We start from the raw sequence: 6,000 nt of genomic DNA on the forward strand, positions 1-6,000 counted from the left end.
TGTAGACCAGGCTGGCCTCGAACTTAGAGAGATCTACCTGCCTCTGCCTCCCGAGTGCTGAGATTAAAGGCGTGCACCACCATGCCCACCATGCAAGTGTTCTTACCACTGAGCTGCACTGCTACCCCTGGGACTCTATTTTGACCAAAGCTTTAGTCAAAGATGGTGGCATAGGCCTGTAGTCCTAGATACTAGGGCAAGGGATGAGGGAAAGTTGGGATGAGCCAGGAATTACTTGAGCCCAAATGTCTGAGGCTATTCTGAGCCACATAGGAAGACAAAGACTGCACTGGGAGACGGAAGGAGGGAGGGAGGGAAAAGTCTGGCTTCTAAAGTCTAAATCCTGCTTCAACTGCTGTATATGCAGTATGACTGTATATACAGCCTACGCATCCATAATGCACCCCACTGGTAAAAGTGAAGACACTTAAAAACTCACATGCATGGTTTCAGTTACCACGTGTTCTGATCTTCAAATTCACATCTCCGGTATAGGCTTCACCCTCTCATGAAGGGGAGATAAACCTGTTTCTGTTTTGATCCCAAGTGTGGGATGGAGAAGAGGGCAGGATGTTTACCACTTAGATGTGAGAAAGCAGGATGTTTTTCCACTTAGAAGTCGAACCTCCTCCCCCTGTATATGCTCATAGGGTATCAAGTCTCTCCTTGGTGACCTGTTATCCTTCCTCTGAGTGCCACCAGATCTCCCCCTCCAGGGGACATGGTCAAATATGGGGCACCAGAGTTTGTGTGAAAGTCAGTTCTCTTTCTCCACTTAACGGTGGAGAATGTCCTGTCCATTGGCTAGTCTGGGTAGGGGTTCGAAGTTTACTGCCTATATTTTCCTTGGCTGGTGCCATAGTTTGAGGAGGACCCCAGGGCCCAGACCCACCTGTAGTTTTCCAGGACCCTCTGGATCCTTCTATTTCCTCATTTTCCCAGGCTTCTCACACCTCAAGTCTCAATAGGATGTGCTTCACAGACATAGGGGAGGGGAGTGGGGGGGGAGCGGGAGGAATGGGAGGATACAAGGGATGGGCTAACAACTGAGATGTAATATGAATAAATTAATAATAAAAAATAAGTATAAAAAAAAGTCGAACTACTTTGTGGGGGAGCTTGGCGAAAAACATTGAACAGAGTATGTGTGTGCGTGTGTGTGTATGTATATATATGTGTGTGTGTGTGTGTGTGTGTGTGCGCGCGCGCGCCCAAAACAGGAGAGGAGCCTTTTGGTTGGGACTTGGTTTTTGGCTGCTCATACCTGCCCTTCAAGAGGCCCTGAAAAAGAACTGCTGCAGGCAAAGCTTCTAGGCTTTGAACTCCAGCTGCTGCTTGAGCTTCCAGCTGCTCCTCCTGGTTCCCACAGCAATTTGGTGGAATTGCTGGTCTGCTGAAATCCTGCTGGCTACGCCAGGAGAATCATTCAGTGTTCTTTAATATCCTTTTCCAATTGTTTGTGTTAGTTGGGTTGTTAGGGAGGTAGGCTCGTTTAATAACTTCCTAATAAAATATAATTGATAAGAAAATTGAGACTATACTCTGAATTCCATATTCAGTCTTCAACTCTTCTCATTTTCCTTTTTTTTTTAATTGCATCTCATGTAACCCAGGATAGTCTATAACTCCCTATGTCACCGAGGATGGCTTCAAATTCCTGATTCTCTTGTCTCTACCTCCCATGTGTTGACATTGTATGCACTCACCTGGCTGTATTGGGCCTCACAGTAGCTCGGACTGGACCTCAACAGTGTAGCTGGCCTCAGACTCCCCAGCAATCCTCCTGTCAGAGCCTCCAGAGTCTTGGTAGTACAGGAACCACCAGGCCTGGTCTCAACTCTTCTCTAGAGCAACATCTCTACTTGGGTGTTTAACCAGCTTTTTGAGTAGTAACAGGCAAAACCAAAATCTTGTTCCTGCCCCATGCCTGCTCCTAGTGGGTATTTCCCGTGCCTGTGGGTGACAGTTTCATCCTTCCAGCCACACAGGCCAAAAACTTAATGGATCAGCAACAGCTTTATTTTTCATACCCTCAATCTGATCTCTCAGCAAATCTAGCATGCTTATGCTTGAATCAGTCCATAATGGGGCCCCTCCTCTCTGCTTCCACTTTACTGTCTTGGGCTGCTCTTCCAGCATTCCCTCTTGGATTCTTTCTTTCTTTCTTTTTTGGTTTTGTTTTTCAAGATTGGGGCTTCTCCGTGTAACCTTGGCTATCCTGGACTCGCTTTGTAGACCAGGCTACTTCTTGGATTCTTGACAGTTAACGTCCAGTGGTTTTCCTTCCTCACTTACCACTATGGATGTTCTTTCCACATTCCCAGACTGTTTTATCAACTGGGCTGCAGTGTGGCTCAGTTGGTGGAGTGCTAACTAACCTAGCATGTGTAAAGGCCCCTGGGTTCCCTCTCCAACACTGCAATAAATAATGTGTTGTTATTATTATGTTATTCCTGTGCTTAAAATCCTGTTACATCTGGGTGTGGTGGGCTCATAATTCTAGCCCCTGGGGGGGCTAAGGCAGGAGGATTACAGAAAATTCTGGGTCAGCCCTAACTATCTATAGAATGTTTCATGCCAGCTGGACCTACAGTAAGATGCTGTCTTGAAAAATAAAACCCTGTTACAGCTCCTTGTGGATGGTGTATGTGTGTTGTGTAGATATGTGCAAGCATGCAGACCTGTGTGTTCAAGTCTGGAGGCCAACTGACATCAGGTATCTTCTGCCACTCTCCACCTTGTCTTTAAACTTGTTGTTATGATGATGATGATGATGATGATGATGATGATGATGATGATGATGCATGTAACATATGAAGCGGACAACTCTAAGAGTTAGAATTAGTTTCTCCTTTCAACGTTATGTGGATTCTAAGGAGCAAACTCAGGCAATCAGGTTTGCACAGCAAGCACACCACCTTTACCTGCTAAGCCATCTCTTGGTGGGGGAATTTCAGACAGAGTTTCTCTCTGTAGCCCAGGCTAGCCTGGACTCACTTTGTAGATCAGGCTGGTAGATCTGCCTGCCTCTGCCTTCTGAGTGTTGGGATTAAAGGGGTACGCCACCATGCCCGACTTATTTTCATTTTTAAAAAGAATTGCATACATGAGGACTGGGTTTCATCATTTTCACCCCTCTCCCTCCTCCAACTTGTCCTATGACCCATATATATACGTGTGTGTGTTACACACTTATCCTCATATCCAGGTAAGTGTAGTTAATACTTCCCACCAAAGCTTTATTTTTGCAATAGAGACTATTACAGAGATCCACAACTGGTCAACATACAGAGAAGTGACCATTGCATGCCCAGCCCCAGTTGGTACATCTCTAGCATAATAACCCCTACAACTAAGGGGAAAATCAGGAAAAAATATATGTGTGTATATACACATACATATACATACATACTACTGAGTTCATTTAGTGTTACTCGTAAGGCTGAGCACTTGGGTAACCTGTCAAGGGGCATAGCTCAAAAGAAAACTGATTCTCCTCTTAGCAGCCACTGATTGTAGCTCTTTGTCTAGCCGTGGGGACTTGTGAAGTCCTACCCCCCGCTTCCATTTGCATTGCCATCTCAAACTGGTATTGTCGTTATGGAGGTCCTGTTTAGGCAAGCACATTGGCATTTCATGGGTGCAGCTTCCCTGTCATGTCCAGAAGACACTATCTAGTGGCACACTTTCTGGTCTTGTGGCTCTTGCACTTTTTCTACCTCCTTTCCCTGATCTCCTTTTCACTGGAGATCTAGGTCAATTTCAGCTTAATTCCTCCCAAGTCCTGGGTCTGAAATGTGTGCCATCTTCAGCACTAAGGTCTTACTTTCAGATTCCTGAAGGAATCTGGTTTACAAGACCCTGGCTGATTTGTCCCCACACCTCGTCTAATGCCTCTCCTTCCGACTTTTCCAACTCCGCAATAGCCTATATTTTGGAGAATTCTCTTGGACTCCCCTTGACCAAAACTGGAAGGGAGGTTTCCCTTGCTTGGTGCTGGTTTGTTGTTGTTATTCTATGGCTCTGGGGGGAGGGGATCATTCCATGTGGCCCCCTCATTACAATACGTAAAGTATGTATTACATATCTGTGTGTGTGTTACGTAAAGTTACAAAATAGTCTTTCCCTATGGCCTTTGCAAACATCCTTAGTATTATTTCTCTCTCCTTCCCTTTCCTCCTGTATTACTGTCCTTCCCCCCCCCACACCTTACTTTTTAGACAAATTGCTTCTTATTAAACCTGTAACTCACCTACCTATTAGCTAGGCTGGCTGGCTAGTGAGCTTCAGGTGTCCTGTTTCCACCTCCCAACACTGCAATTACAGGCCTTAGCCACCATACCCAGCTTTTTTTTTTCCTGATTAAAACCACTCCTTTTCATTTATTTATTTATTTATTTATTCATTCATTCATTCATTCATTCATTCACTTTACATCCTGGTCATAACCCCTCCCTCCTCTTCTCCCAGATCCCCCTCCCTCCCTCCCTCCCTCTTCCCCACATTCCCCCTCCCCTATTCCTCTGAAAAAGGGAGGCCACTCACCCACCCACACCAGCACATCAAGTACCATTAGGACTGAGCACATCCTCTTCTTCTGTGGCCTGGGCAAGGCAGTCCCAGCAACGGGCAGTGATCAAAGAGCAGGCAATAGAGTCCATGGCAGAAACAGCCCACGCTCCCCTTACTAGAGCGCCCACATGAAGCCTGAGTTGCCCATTGGCTACATCTGTGTAGGGGGCCTAGGTCCAGTCCATGCATGGTCCTTGGATGATGCTTCAGTCTCAGCAAGCCCCTCTGGGCTCTGGTTAGTTGGCTCTGTTGGTCTTCCATGCCCAGTTTTTTTTTTTTTTTTAAGTTGGCTCAGAGCCTGACCAAACTCAGGTCCTGAAGCTTGAGCAGTGCTTTACCCACTGAGCTATCTCCCCATGAATCTTCAATGATAAACATCTCAATCTGCTTTACAAGACCCTGGCTGATTTGTCCCCACACCTCATCTAATGCCTCTCCTTCCGACTTTTCCAACTCCACAAACCATTGTGTCCTTTCTTTGTGTAAAACTGCAACTTCTAGCAAATTCACCTCACCGTGGTCTATATTTCTCCCTAGCATTTAGCAAATATGTACATTGGTATATGTGCAGAAAGCATATCGGACTATTCCCAAAAGATTATAAATGAAACGGAAGATTTCCTATTATCCAGCATTTTGTTTTTGTGTTCTTAGTCTTATTATATGCCAAGAATCAAATTCAAGGTTTGCACATTCTACACAAGTACACCCCATATTGACTAGTATTTTTTGCTTTAATTTTACTGTTTTGATGCACAGATACTATTATATGTGTATATATCATGTGCGCGCATGCACACATGCGTGCACATGCGCGCGCATGCGCGCGCAGTTTGTAGTCTAGGAGTCCTTGACTAAACCATGTAGCTTAGGTGAACAAGTCTGTGCCATTTGGTTTTCTGTAAGTTCGTGCGAGACATTGCCTAGTAACACAGTTCTTAGAAACAATCACTATTGTTAAGGGATGCAAGATTGTATACAATAATTACTTATTTGCTGTGTATCTAGTGTGTAGTCAGTTAGATACACAATGCATTAAATAGAAGATACATTAGTTACCAACTGATGTAAATCATTTTACACATTAACATTTGCAGCTGTGCATTGTGGTTAAGTGTCTGTAAGTAATCCCAGCGTTTGATGAAATAAGCAGGAGAATCACAAACTCATGACCAGCCTGGGCTATACAGCAAGTTCCAAGCCAAGTTGTTGCACAAGGAGTTCCTGTTAATAACGTGCACACATTTTTTGTTCATATATGATAAAGTTATGTAGTCACGGACTACTAACTCCAATGCATATGTATATGAAGCTATTGTTTGTTCTTCTCTGTTATGTTTACGGACTGTTTCTCACGATAGAATATTGTTCCATTAGCAAGGAAGAACTCCCCGCACCTAACCCACATCCTGACCTCCACAAACGGAA

Source organism: Acomys minous (genome assembly GCF_964271855.1).
Source record: "Acomys minous genome assembly, chromosome: 7".
Taxonomy (NCBI): domain Eukaryota; kingdom Metazoa; phylum Chordata; class Mammalia; order Rodentia; family Muridae; genus Acomys; species Acomys minous.